Source organism: Heloderma suspectum, chromosome 11 (assembly GCF_057233095.1).
Source record: "Heloderma suspectum isolate Gila_16-S chromosome 11, 16-S_ref, whole genome shotgun sequence".
In the NCBI taxonomy this organism is placed as follows: domain Eukaryota; kingdom Metazoa; phylum Chordata; class Lepidosauria; order Squamata; family Helodermatidae; genus Heloderma; species Heloderma suspectum.
This window is the reverse complement of record NC_139468.1, coordinates 41876683-41891111: the sequence shown is the minus strand read 5'-3', so window position 1 is coordinate 41891111 and position 14429 is coordinate 41876683. Positions and strand designations below refer to the sequence as shown.

At 47.5% G+C, this 14429-nt stretch overlaps 1 protein-coding gene and 1 long non-coding RNA gene across 16 annotated transcripts in view; both read right to left on the bottom strand.

Moving 5' to 3' along the window:
* The window catches only part of CORO2B (coronin 2B), a 159078-nt gene that overhangs the window by 31179 nt on the left and 113470 nt on the right, over positions 1–14429 (bottom strand). The gene's annotated exons all lie outside the window — the stretch shown is intronic.
* Positions 7725–11209, bottom strand: LOC146337317 (uncharacterized). Its single transcript, XR_014785430.1, has 3 exons — positions 11052–11209; positions 9126–9220; positions 7725–8314 (listed from the first exon to the last, which is right to left on the bottom strand). It is a non-coding gene; the product is annotated as an uncharacterized LOC146337317 (long non-coding RNA).

The following is a 14429-nucleotide window of genomic DNA, read 5'->3' as shown; positions in this document are numbered from 1 at the left end:
TTGCAGCTGCTGACATACTCTTCAAGATGCCAGCAAACCAGCGGCAGCCCACTGAGGGGAAAGGCGAAGCATCTGACGTGAAGGAGAGAGAAGCAATTGAGGAGGCATGGGCAGCTGCGTTGCTGGGGGCAGGGGGCCGCTACAGCCCCTGTTGCTTTTTCTTCCCCCCCTCATCAGGCCGGGAATTGCTTTGTTATGCGAACACAGCCCCTCCTCCAGTCACCTGAGGGGGGGACAACACCTTTAATCCCAGTTTCTTGACCTCTGTTGCGCTTTCAGGCATCTTTATTCCTCAGAGTGAGGCAACGGTGCATGAACTGCAGCCTTAGATACTGTGCTGAATGTTATCCAGAGCGAGACACAGCCTCATCCTATATATAAGCAAGGAGCATTACAGTTGTTTTGGGGCTGCATTTGCCTTAGCGGAGTGTGGCTTGGCCTGGGAGACGTGAACATGCGTGTGGGAGGGGACGTAAGGAGCTCCTCCTGTGCTTGAACATTTCCCACTCCCTCACACGGCCAGCCCCCTCTGCATCCCAACGTAAGGAGTGTGGGGCTGGCAGAATGAAGAACATGCACATAAAACGGTGGGAAAATGCAGTGACTTGTGGTGGGGAGGGAACCACTAAAATGGAGCCACGTGGGGAGCTGAGTAGAGGCCCATGGCTGGGCACTACTGCACTCCTCAGTTGCAGGCAGCTCCATTGCAGGCCAGGAGCCCTGCACCCGACCCAGTCCTCTCCACTGCACAGCATGCAGGTACTTAGAGGTGCATGAAGAGAGCTGGTGGCTCCTGAGAGATATGAACAGAGGGGGGTAGAGGACTGCAAGAGGCTCAGCCAAAAAAGAGCAAACTCAAGCTGGAGAGAAAGAGAAGAGGTTGCTAAGGTAGAAGGGCAAAAGGTCAATCAGTGTCGCCTCTGTGAAGAAAGCTTGTTAGATTCTAGTTTCATTTTCCCCCTTGTGGCCTGTATGGGTGGGGTCCCACCACCAGCACATGTGTTTGTTGAGGACTAGGAAGTTGGTGTATTTTAATGTACTCTTCTAATGAGAAGACTGAGGGGAGACATAGCACTCTTCAAGTCCTTGAAAGGTTGCCACAGAGAGGAAGGCCAGGATCTCTTCTCGATCATCCCAGAGTGCAGGACACAGAATATTGGGCTCAAGTGACAGGAAGCCAGATTCCGGCTGAACATCAGGAAAAACGTCCTGACTGTTAGAGCAATACAACAATGGAGCCAATTCCCTAGGGAGGCGGTGGGCTCTCCCACACTGGAGGCGTTGAAGACGAGGCTGGATGGCCACCTGTCCGGGATGCTCTGACCTGGATTCCTGCACTGAGCAGGGGGTTGGACTCCATGGTCTTCTAGGCCCCTTCCAACCCTACTATTCTATGTTTCTATGATACTCTTCTTAATAAAGAGGCCTGTTTGATTCCAAAGAGTCTCCAGTGTGCTGGCTGGACCATAGGATCATGAATGCAATACCAGAAGATTCAGTAACCCCTCCTCACCTCCCTTTCACGCTCTCAGAGACACTACGACAGAGGCGGCTGGCGATTGTAGACAAACAGGGCAGAGCCCCACTCTCTACTGTCTCCCCTCCTCATCTCCCGCAGTCCCCCCACCCCCAAAGCCACAACTGCCAGACCTTAGCAATGCTGCTGAGCGGCAGCACATTTCTCTCTTCTTCCTCTTGCTGGCTAGGGGAAACACGCGAAAGAGCTGTCCTGGGTTCTGATTTGTTTTTTCTGAACAGGCAGCACACAGGCACACATCTTTCTTTGTTCGGGAAATGGCTTCCTCGCAGGGCGACATGTGCAGCGCTCTGCCGAAAGCTGGGAAGCCTCCGGAGCACTCCCTGGTGGCAAGTCAGAGCAAAATGCGATGGGCTAAGTTGGTGGCTCAGAGGCACCACGGAGGATTTCTACTGTGAAGAAAAGCACCGAGCCAGCCCGCAGCCCATCACATGAGGGCAATCACCCCACCCACGGAGCCCCTGAGCCCCGCCCCAGCCAGCGTGTTTTCAATCTCAACAGGAGGGAGGGAGGGCAGTACAACTCAGCGGTGACTTCGTCCGTTGGTGGATTTATCCACTGACTTGATCCTCCTTGCTTGCGAACAGTATGTGGCTTCACTCTTATGACCCCTCCCTCCATCGGGGAGGGGGATAGATTTGCAGCAGGGAGGGGCAATCTGCTTTCTCGTCATCTGGAGGTAGCTCCCCTCCTTTGGAACTTGAGCCCTGGAACTTGCTTATGAGCATAGTGTGCCTCTGAGCCAGTGCAGGGTGCCTTTCTGTCACCTGCCCCTGCAACACTGCAACTAGAATGGCATTTATTGCTGGAGGAAAGGCTGGCTTGTTCTTTTGAACTCATGAACTGGGCTCCTCGGGAGGACTCTCCAGAAGTTGATATGGACCACAATGTGAGCCCCAGAGCCTATATTCCCTGGAGCCTGGGGTGTAGTTATAAAGCCCACTGAACCTCTGAGCATACACGCAGTCTATCCGTTGTTATGAAGCACCGCAAATTCTACTGTTTTGGGAAGATGGGCCCTGTATCTGGAAGGGGACTAGGGTTTTTTTTCATCTTGGAGAAGAGCAGAAAAGCAGGTTCCATGCGATATTGAGGCCTTGTACATCCCAAGTGGAACTACAGATTTCTTGCATACAAGTTTCAGGCCAGCCATTGTACTCGGAGTGCCTTAATTCCTATGTGTTAATACTTGCAGATTTCAGACCTTGCCTCAGGACAACCACCTCAGAAGCCCACACCGTGACATATTTCACACTTAATTCTAACCTTGTTTAAATAGAAGGAAAAATAAAGAATTCAGTGTCTTTTAAAGCTGTGAGACCTTGAAAGCCCAATACTGCGTAAGCAGGCATGCCTGCATTACTTTTTTGTTACTTATGTTGAAGACAGTCACCAAAATCCCCCGGGCTATCTTGCTCACCTGGACCTATGATAGCCAGAGATACCCACTCATCAACTCCCATCCTTTTCTCCCATCAGGAAAGAAAGAGGAGTCCATTGTCTTCTTTCTTCCCTTAATGTCTGCCACCTAAAAATCCATTTTCCAACATCCATGAGCAATCTTAGAAGAAATACTGGTTATGTTTTGATTACTAAATCCTGAGAGAATAGGGATGAAAACAACAATCCAAATGCATAGAACACAGGGAGAGAAGGAAAGAGGGCTCCTTCCATCCTTTCTTCTCAGAAGAGCAACCCCCCTTTTCTCCTGTTTCCCCTTCTTTTCCTTCTAAGTAGTCCATACTTCCCTTTTCCTCTCTGTTTCCTAATAGTCCATCCCATTCCAAACTCTAAAAGTTTGAGATCTTAATGATATAGGGCAGGATACAAATAAAATCAATCAATCAATCAATCAATCAACAAACAAACAAAATGCCCTTAGCTTTGGGAACGCCTCTCCATCCACTTTCTTTCCAAACCCCTGCATTTGCTCTAACCCCTTCCTCGAAACTCTCTCACAGTTCTCCAGAAGAGTCTGTTTCTCCCCCATTCAAACTATCCCAAGCTGAAACTTCTCCCCCCACCCCGTTTCTCCCCCTTCCTCCATGATCACTTACATACATACACACACACACACACACCCTATACCTTGCTAGAAGTTAAAACTTCCCTTTGAAGTGCTGCATTTCTATCAAACTTCTTTTAAACACACACACACACACACACACACTTTTCTATAAATCCCAGTGTACCTAGCTTCACTATTGGCTTTAAATGCTTGATTATCTTTAACCTTCTCTGTGTTAGGGCATCTCTACAGCAGCCTAAAAGCCTACATTTAAAATGGGGCTTTCTGCTTCCCTTTTAAATGCAGGATCACAACTCCCTCTTTCTCCCGCTTCCTTTCCCCCCTCCCCTTTCCGCCTCCTTCTCCCCATATCTGAGTCTTCCATTATCTTTCATTGATCTTGCTTCTCTTCTTGCCGCTTTTCCTCTTTTCACTGAGGGAACTCAAGCAGAACACAACGAGGTAATTTGATAGCTATTATCTGCGATCTATTTAAAAACGGAACAAAGGTCATTTAGTGCAGGAGACGCCTTGGAGGATCACAGTGTCCTCTAAAGAGCGTGCATACTTCCGTGAAGGAGCCATCTCAATCGCAGGATAAAAGCTCCGTGTGAAGAAAGCCTTAAAATCATACATTGATTCTAATTCTCCAGATATATGTATGATTCTAATTCCCGTAATAAGTTTTTATTTCATTTTAAATTCTTCTTTAATAAAACAAAGAGTTGCTTTCAAAGACCTTGTTGTGGTCTCTGACTCCCTCAGCTTTGGGGGGTATCAGGTTTTCCTAAGTGTCCAGAGGAAAACGCCAAAAGATCCCTCATGTATGTGTTTGGTTTATTTGTATGAGATATGCACATCCTTGTAAATTAAAGCATACTTCGTAACACTGTCTTGGCACTGAATAACCACATCCCAAAGGGAGTACCTAATTTTTAATTTTTCTTGTTGACATTGTTGTTTTGAGGCAGCTCTACCTCTCGTTCAAATCTTCACCAAGGTTGGCCATAGAATCCCTTTCCAAATGTCTGGAGACGGTGAGTGGCTGGATGGGGAGGAATAAGCTGAAGCTCAACCCTGACAAGACCGAGGTACTCTTGGTGGGAGACAAGAGGAGGCTGGGGGATGTTGACCTGGTGTTGAATGGGGTACGGCTACCCTTGAAAGACCAGGTCCACAGCCTGGGGGTCATTTTGGATTCCCAGCTGTCCATGGAGGCTCAGGTGTCATCTGTGAGCCGGACAGCGCTGTATCAACTCCATCTGATATGGCAGTTGCGCCCCTTCCTTCCCGACCATCTGCTCCCATCGGTAGTACATGCCCCAGTTTCCTCTCGTTTAGACTACTGTAATGCGCTCTACGTGGGGTTAACCTTGAAGATGGTTTGGAAGCTGCAGCTGGTACAGAATGCGGCGGCTCGCCTGATTAAAGGCAGCCGCCGGCGAGATCACATCACTCCAGTGCTGAAGGAGTTGCACTGGTTACCAGTTGTTTTCTGGGCCAAATTCAAGGTGTTGGTTTTGACCTTTAAAACCGTATATGGTTCCGGCCCAGCCTATCTTAAGAAGCACCTCCAGCAGCACCAGACAGGCTGCTTAACAAGATCAGCCTCGGATGGAATTCTCTCTGTCCCATCAGCCAGGACAGCTAGACTGGTGGGGACGAGGGAGAGGGCCTTTTCTGTGGTGGCCCCCACTCTGTGGAACTCCCTCCCTAGGGAACTCCGCCATGCCCCCTCTTTAATGAGCTTCCGCCGTGCATTAAAAACATGGTTGTTCAGGCAGGCATTTGGGGTGGGTTAGGGTATTTTAGAAAATGTTTTTATTGTAGAATTTTATTGTTTTAAACTGTTTTATTGTATGCTGTACATCGCCCAGAGTGGCTGGGTGACCAGCCAGATGGGCGATTAATACATTTAATAATAAAAAAATAAAAAATAAAGGGTTTAACGTGTGTTGGGTGTAGCTGTGTGTGTTGGGATTTCATTTGTGGGAATAAAAACTGTCTCTGAGAATGTGCAAAGTGTTACTACCTCATCGCTGAGCCACTGTAACCATCACGAAAGGATTTCTCTGCTTTCCTCTGAAGGGCTTTATTGAGGTAGTGGCGGCATGGTGAAGGGGCTCGTGGCCCTATCTTGGTGGGAGGGCACAAGATGCTTATAGAGGCGAGTGTTTTCAGAACGACCCAGGGGTGCCACTTCTTTGAAATTGGATAATTAGGCCTCTAGCACAAGAGGTGGGGGTCGATGCGGTTTGACAGAAGGCAGTTTTTAGCGACTCACTGGAGTACACACCCAGGCCATATCTATTTTTTAAGTTTTAGGAGAATTTTTTTTCCTGCTGCCTTATGGACTAGAAAGTGCATTTTCAATTAAGAATGCCTAAATTGTGATCAAATGTGCTTGGTTCCATTTCTGAAATTATATACATGCACGCACACACACACTGCATGCTCTGTGATCCAGCTTTGCTGACCTCTTGGCTTTCTTCCTTTGCAACAGAATTTTGCATTGAAAAGAATGTGTGTGAATAATTAAAGCTCAGCACCCTGCACATGTTTAAGGAACTTGTCACCAAAAAGTAATCCAGTTGCTGCTTGCTGATGTTGCTTACTGTCTGCCTGCCTTAGTTTATTTTTTATCTATGGGGTGACTCAGTAAAAACACAAAAAAAATTCTAAACACAAATATTTTTCAAAAACCCTTTCTGTGGTGAAGGCCCAAAGAAACCTTTCCCCTATTTATTTCAGAAAAAATATGTTTAGGATGGCAGTTTTAGTGTGAAATATACCATTAGTTTTCTTTCAAAGATCTTCTCATGTGGGACACAGCTTGCCGACCTGGAAACGTACTATGCCCCCATGTTCCCCCGCAGCATTTTTCCCCTGGTGCCAGCCACTGCCCCAATCACAAGCATGGCAAGAGGGAGACGGTCCTCCCCGTCACTTGGCCCCAACGCCTGTGTCAGGAGCGCCCTAGCTGCCTCTTGCAGTCCCCACCAATAGCCTACTCAGGACACAGACGACGAGGAATTCTTTCCGAGACTTTATTCCTTTATGACTCTTTCAGAATACTAGTTGCTAGCGCCAAAGCAAGGAACAGCACTGGGAAAAGATAGCTGAGTAGCCTAAGCTCCAGGTAAGGCAGTTGGTCCCCGTTTGAAGGAGAATCACGGGAAGACCCTGAACTTATGGGCTAGGGAGAGATCCTCCCTCTTTCCCTTGGGTCCTCGGGCTGTTTGCGCGCCAAACAAGTGCAACACCTCCTTTCCGCGCCCTCCATCTGTCGTCGCTCCCTGCGTCTGCGGCGAGTGTCCAGCAAGCCCCCCTCCAGTGCTGTCTCACTGCCAGGGTCACTATCTCTCCCAGGAATGCTGGCAGGAGGAATCTCTGCCAGTTGCTGTGCTTGTGAGAGATGAGCGAGCTCCTCTCCCACGGATTGCTGTTCCTCCTCAGAATCAGAACTGCTCTGGGGCTCTATGGGCTCAGTTTCCACCCTGACATCCTGCCAGCCAGGTATGCCATGCAGCCCCAAGCATGGAGGCTCGAGCTGTTTTGCCTGGCAGCTAACAGCCATGTCAGGCCCAGCCAGGAGCAGATGAGAATGACACAATCCACAGAGAACTCCCCAGGTCTAACGGCCACGACAGGCAAACCAGGTACAAGGACTGACCTCCCCAAAAGCTCAAACACCTCCCTGGCTCTAACTGCTGGTCCTTGAAGTCAGCAACCCAGGAATACTCTAGAGTAAGATGCCTTACTCTAAACTTATGTTTGCTTTGCCAGCCTTTGTGCTCTTTTTCATTCTCTTTCCTGACCGCTGTGGATTTGGCAACGAGATGTAAATTATGTTTTGCATTCATTTAGCAAGCTCTGCTGACTTCTTGGACAATGGACTAGCTTAGGGGACAACCTTCTTGCCCAAGAGACTGAGGGGGACCCAATCCAGGTCAGTGTCCCAAGAGGCCTTCTGCTTCCTTTATGGTCTGCCCAGTTTTACTGGACAGCCCCTCTGAGGAGGGGATGGTGGGTGACTGGGCAAGATTCCATCCCACCCTGATGGCCACCATTGTGGCCTCAGCTCCTGCTCTTGGTAGACACACCTTCTTTCTTCTGTGCTTGCAGCATCTAGTCCTGGGGCCCCCAGTTGCCAATTCTTCTTTTTCATCTATTTCTTTTAATTATTAAATAATTCATCAAAGATTCTCGTGGCACTTTAAAGTCAAGACTTTCATTGCTTTTGCTGCAATAGACTAACACGGCTACTCTTTGGAAATTGTAAATATTTCACGATTATTAATGTTCTGTTGTTTGGATTTTGTGTTGTTTGGATGTTTATTTTTCAGGTTTTACTCCATCTTTCAGCCTTCTTGTACTGTTCAGTCCATACTATGCTACTTCACATCCCCCACCCCACCCCCAAATCTATCAAGGCCTTTGTTCTCAAAACCCTGAGATGGGCTTCTGCGGAAGCATGCATGTTTGAAGCTGTGGCAAAGCAAAGCTCCGATGGAATGATGGAGGCAGACTGCGCAGTGCTGGGCTCAGGTGCCCAGATCTCACGCCCTTGGTGCAGAAGCAAACAGGACCATGAAGGTGGCACTTCATGCCTCCAGGCACCATACATTTTGCTGTTCTGGATGATATGCATTTAGGAATCATACTTTTTCAGCAGCTTTAGATGGTCCGAGATTATTTTGTTTTCCATCAGCCATTTGCTGAGCTGCTGTGATGTCATGGAATAAATATCCCGAGAAGTGATTCGGCAGCTGTGAGGGAAATAAAATATCAGTTTTGCTGGGAAGCGGGAAAACGGCTCTCAGACATTGTGAAGTATAGACTTATTAGCTCATGTAAAATTCTTTCTTTGGATGGCAAACACAGACCTTAGACTTAGTGGCGTCATGGCCTCATGAATATGCCAGTTCTCTACAAATTACCTTAGGGATCACCTCACCCCTTCAGTTCCTGCAAAAGCATAAGTGCTCATCTGAGGGAACGCTTCTGAGGGTGCCACATGCTTCTGAGGTTCACCTCAGGAGCACTTGCTATAGAGCGCTTTGTGTTGCAGCACCTGTGTAGCAGCCATATCGGGGGTCAGACTAAGTAGCCTCATGCAGTCTCATGCTTCATGTTCTTGCTGAGCTCTTTCTCCCTTGAATATATTGTTGTAAGCTGACGAGACACAGGAATTCCTTATCTTGTCAAAGGTCATACAGTTGTATATCTTGTTCTCTGCTGTTCTCTTCTGTTCTCTCCTTATCATGGCTACCCTATAACCCAGTTCTTGTATTATAAACAATAGTGCTAGGAGAAGAAATGTTGAGGACTGCAACCCCACGCAGGAGGGGGAGGAGGAGCCGTTTCATATGTGTCACAATGTCTATAAAACCAATGTGCTAATGTATTTCGGGGCTTCTGGCTCTTTGGAAATGATTCCAGCCTTAAGCCCGCGCATTAAATAAAGAATCTCTTTTTCCTTCACTCCGTGGCCTCTCTGACTCTGGGTTCTGCAACACCTGCCCTCTGGAACACTTCACTAATTGACATTAGTCAGGCCCCCACAGTTACAATATTTACATGTCTTCTCCAGACCCATCTTCTCACACAGGATTTCCCTGAAGGGTGACCCAGCCAGCCACAGTTCGTAGCACACAGTAGAGTGTGTGGTTTTACTGCATAATAATAAAAATGAACATTTTTATTATTGTGTTGTTTTATTGTTATACTTCAATGTTGTTTTGATGATATATTTTATGTTCATCACTTTGATATCTCTGTAGGAAGTGGTATATAAATCTGAGTTATACAATGAATAAATGCATTCTGAACACTGAGGCATCCCAGGTGCCTTTGCACCCTTGAGCATGTTACTGACTTGAAATTCACGATGGAAATCAGCAACATGTGGGACACTGGACTGGGGATGCTGCAGTTTAGACTCTGTTTTCTGCAAAGATTGGGCAAGGTGGTTGGGTTGGCTGAGGCAGAAACAAGGTGAAGAAAGGAAGAGGTGGATCTTAGTACACAAAAGGTAGACCTGCTGCAAGGGAAGTCTGCTTTGAAGCCCAGCCAGTGCCACAGGCGTCAAACGTTTGCTGGAGATGGATGCTGACTTACAGCTAATTTCCACTTTCTGCTGGAAAACCTGTTTTGACATTATCAATGACAGATTCATTTGATGCAGGTCCCTTTTCATCACTTCACATCTTAGAGCTTCAAAGTTCTGTGATCAACCTTCATCCATGGGGGTGCTTCTCACAGTCTATAAATACACACATTTTTTGTTCTGATGGCAGTGCACAGACAGCATGAAGTTTACACCAGGCCATGTGAATGGATGGCGAATCGCACATCGTCATTTCTGCATTCTATACTGTTCTCCCCTCCTAACAACATGCTGGCCTCCCCCTCCCTTCCCATTTTCTTTTTTAAAATCTGCCTTCTAGCGCAGGGGTAGAGAACCTCGGGTCTGGGTGCCACATTCAGCCCTCTGGGGGCCCCATGTCAGCCCTCTGGGCTTCCCCAGATGGCTATGCCCGTTTTCCCTCCCACCAATCACTTGGTGGTTAGCTGGTGGTTTTTCCTCATCCTCATAAGGTTGAGACGGTTGAAAAACGTTGAACTGGTGGTGTTTTAAGCTAAAACGTGCTGGTGTTCTTTGTTTTTTTGGTCCCACCCATTTTTTGCCTTCGCACTGCCCACCACTGGAATGTGGCCCATGAGAGCTTCTCCAGAATGAAGTTCAGCCATCGGGCTACAAGGGCTTCTGTGCCCCTGCTATGGTGTTTCCGGGGAATACTGCGTGGATTTATATCCTCCTGTAACGAGCCTTGGCTCAGGGCCGGCCCCACCATTATGCAGGGGGAGGAGGCCACCTCAGGCCGCCGATGCTGGGAGGCAGGGAGGGGCAGCGAGGGATTGCAGGAGCGAGCTGTTTGCGCCATGTGACCTGCTCTGGGCCTCCTAAGTGAGCCTGCAGCAAAGGACGCTGTCCTGTTGGCTGCGCTGAGGTCAGATTCAACTGCCAGTCCAGCTGGCTTTTGTACAGAGAATGGGAGGAGGGCGCCATCTTGTCCTTCTCCTCAGGCAGCAAAAGCTTTTGGGCCATCCTTGTTCACTACAGCTGAATTTCTTGCCACATGATTTGCTCTCTGGAAATGTAGAATCGGGTCCTTGCTCTTCAACCAGACCAACCTGGGGAAACTGCCAGCCCAGCTGGATACAACAGCAATCCAGGATTAGGACATTTAATAGGAAGGCTATTCTGGAGTGAGCATCTGTACAATAATCGCTCCTCCCCAGCCCCCACCATGGGGTCTCTCCTAATCCTTCCGGTTTATTTTCCATCCCATCCAGTCACTTTATCATGCTTCTGGTGACCAGATGCTGGGGAGTAAACACTCAGGAGGGGCAGACTGCTGCCTTCTTGGCATACTGGTGGGATTTCCCAAAGCACTTGGCTGGCCACCAGGGGACAGAGGATGCGGAGCTGGACGGACCCACCTCAGTCTGATCACGCTGGGCTCTCTTTATGTTCTTAGGGGCAGGTTCTCAAATCTTGCCATGGGAGAAAACCGGTAATATCATTTTATTGATTTTACTGATTTCTTATAGTTTTCGTCCGTCCAATAACAAAAGTTCTCTGGGGGGATTACATAAAACTAAAAAATAAAATGCAACACAAAAAACAACAATCAGATATACACACACACACGGCCATTTTCATTGTGAATTGCTACATTAGCAAGATACCACAGTGTAAAAGGCATTTTAAGATCAGGTAATCTGATTATAGATGGAATTGCTACCTGGGTTTGGAATGACACTTATTTCAAAACAAGAGCTAAAAGAACCTCATGCTTAGTTCAAAGAAAGCAAAACAAAACAAAACAAAAAAGCATAGCCATTTCATTCTTGTTAAACTGGATTATTCACCTGAATATAAAACAACTCTAGCTATGTTTATACCGCCGAACTACTTTCAAGGAGAGTTTAAACAAGGCTTTAACCAGCAGAGAGTGCTGTCGGGCATCACTAAACATGCTAGGATGACCAGATCTCTTGACATACTGAACAGCTGCAATTCCAGTTACAATCAAGAAAGAGCCAATAATGTTCTTGATTAATCCTGCATTATAGTTGAAATTTCCATTTTTAGATTGCTGGTTGTTTACTTTTTAACGGGGGAAAAAGCAACCTGCAATTCAAAGTCTGTGTAGATTTTCCTTTCTTTCTCCAGTACAGCTTCTTTGTAAACATTAGATGAGGAAAAAAATATTTTTATGGTACTGTTAGTGTGTGTAGTGTGTAAACTGCAATATTGGTTTCCACAACAATCTTGGAATTGTCACTCTAACCTGACAGATGAGGAACTGCCTATGATGGTGACTTGCTTGAAGCAACACAATTGAATCCAAGGGGGAAGCCTTTTAAGTCCGAAGCCTACCACATGGGCTTCTCACATCCACAGAACAGCTGGTTTCCCTCCACAATATACATGGACAGATTGGGGCCACATTGCTGTCTATGTTGCAAGTGAGCTTGGTCATTTAAATGCACGCACACCATTCTCTCCAATAATGCCAAGCCCTCTCCTGTGTTTTGCACTTGGATATCTAGACCCACACAAAAAGTAAAGTGTTAATTTTGCCAGTGATGCTCATCCCAATCGAAATTTGAATGGGATGAGGAAAAGAGAGCAAGTGGAAGAGGGCAGTTATTAAGCGGAATGTGATGCAGCCTTTTCATTCAGTGCAGAGATGTGGAAAATGCAAAATGCTAGTTTTCAGCATTGCTCGTGAAAAGAGAAATATGGTGCCTGCCGGCTGCATCTTTCACTGACTGTATTGCAGGAAGCTGCAGCACAGCCAAGCTGACCTAAGCAGAGACATAAATAGCAATCTGCTGCCGACAGTAGGACAGGGTCTTTTTCCTCCTCTGCAGCCTTTGTCCTAACTTTTCACACGCTGGCCCTAAAATGAGGCATTTGAGAAGGCCCAGACAGTCATTGGAGGCCATGCCTCGCACGTGGGGGACAAAATGAGGGGCTGGGGGTTAGCCTCTCTGCTGCATGGCCTGCTGCGCATGCCTTCTGGCTGCAGGCAGATGACCTCAATCCAAAACCCAGGTGGGAGGGCCCCTTGCCCCTCTCCGATGACGCTTCGGCGTGTTCTGGCTGAGAAATTCTCCCAAAAAACATTGACAGGTCTGTGTGTACTCTATAGGTCTTCAAGGGTGCAGTGACCTTGGGGCATTTAATACTTGGTGCTACTTGGTGTAGAATTTGGCTATATATATATGTATTTATGTTACCAGACTGCATCATTCCTGGGAAATGCTTGGCCATCTGTCCATGGCTTTCCCAACCTCCATTCCCCCTTGTCATTCCCTTCCTTAAGAAGATAATTCTATGTTTCTTTCAAAAAATCTCACTAATGGAAGCAGAATTAGAGAAAAGCAAGTGCACATATTGATGCAATTCAGCCCAGTTTATTATGGCTGAAGACTGTGGATCGTGTTATTTTGGCACAAAATACACACCGTCCTGCGTGCAGGTGATGGCTGTGCAGCCTCCCAGAAAAGAAACCTGTGAAGTTGCATCCTTTGATGCAGTGCTCTGTTCCCTGATCCCAGAGGCACCAGAGTCCTTTGCAACCCCATCTTCTGCTCCCTGCTGTGCCAGATCAGCAGTGGCAGAGGGAGAAGTCCTGGGGAAGCAAACCAAAGTGTTTTCTGGTCTCCTTCACAGTTCAGATGCAGCTGCAAAGGTGGAGACCTTTCTGCTCCCTCTGGCCTCATGTCACCAAAAGGACAGCATCCCCCCCACCGCAGCGTCCATCTGTTCCCCCAAGCCTCTCAGATACTTCACAGCTGCTGCTGCTGTCTTGAAAGAAGGCTTTACTGCCCAGCCTGGCAACGAGCAGAAAGAAGCAAGATGTGCAGCTATTGCATGATCCTAAACAATTCCTTCAGAGAGCAGAGGACAGGAAGGCCTGGTGTGCTATGGTCCATGGGGTCACGAAGAGTCGGACACGACTGAACGACTGAACAACAAAAACAACTCCTTCAGATCTTGCAGAAAACAGCAGAATTAGGGCCAAGATAGACATGAAGTTAATTATGTGGAAGGAATTAGCATGCCTGCTATGTAAATAGCAGCTGAAGAGAAGCCAGAGCCACCTCAGGACCATGCAGGTTGGGGAGGGAGAGCTTCACCTTCTCCCTCTGCTATTCTCCCAACAAGAAAGGCCTCTCCAAAGGTGCTGTTTGCATTTCAAGGGCTTCTGCTCAATTGCAGTTTACACATCAACAACAAAACATTAATTGCATCCATACATCATGTCTACTTTGGCCCTTGCTCCTCATCCAGGTAGCCACACGGATCTCCATGGAAGTCCCAGCTATGTTTCCTGGGTTTGTGCAGCAGAAACAACAATATGGATCAGCAGATAGCAAAAGGAACACCCTGAATTGGAGACTGAAGTACCAGCCTGGCCCCACCCAGAGACACAAGGTCTGTTCCTGTATATATGTGTGTCTCCTTGGTCTTTCGTTTGGTTATTTTTGTGTGGCGGGGTTTTCACTGCTTTTGCTCACCTATGTCATATGTCATGAGACCTACATGAGAGTGAGCAAGAGTGAGCAAGAGGCTGAAGGTCAGTCAAACAAAGGCGATGAAACCCAGGCCTACAACAACAAGAAGAGAAGAGTGGTAGTAGTGGGAGACTCCTTGCTGCGTGGGATCGAGACCCAAGTATGTCGCGAAGACCCGTGGACTCGCCAGGTATGTTGTCTCCCGGGAGGACGAATTAGAGATGTGACTGAAAGGTTGCCTGCACTCATAAAGCCCCATGACAGGTATCCCTTTCTTCTCATCCATGT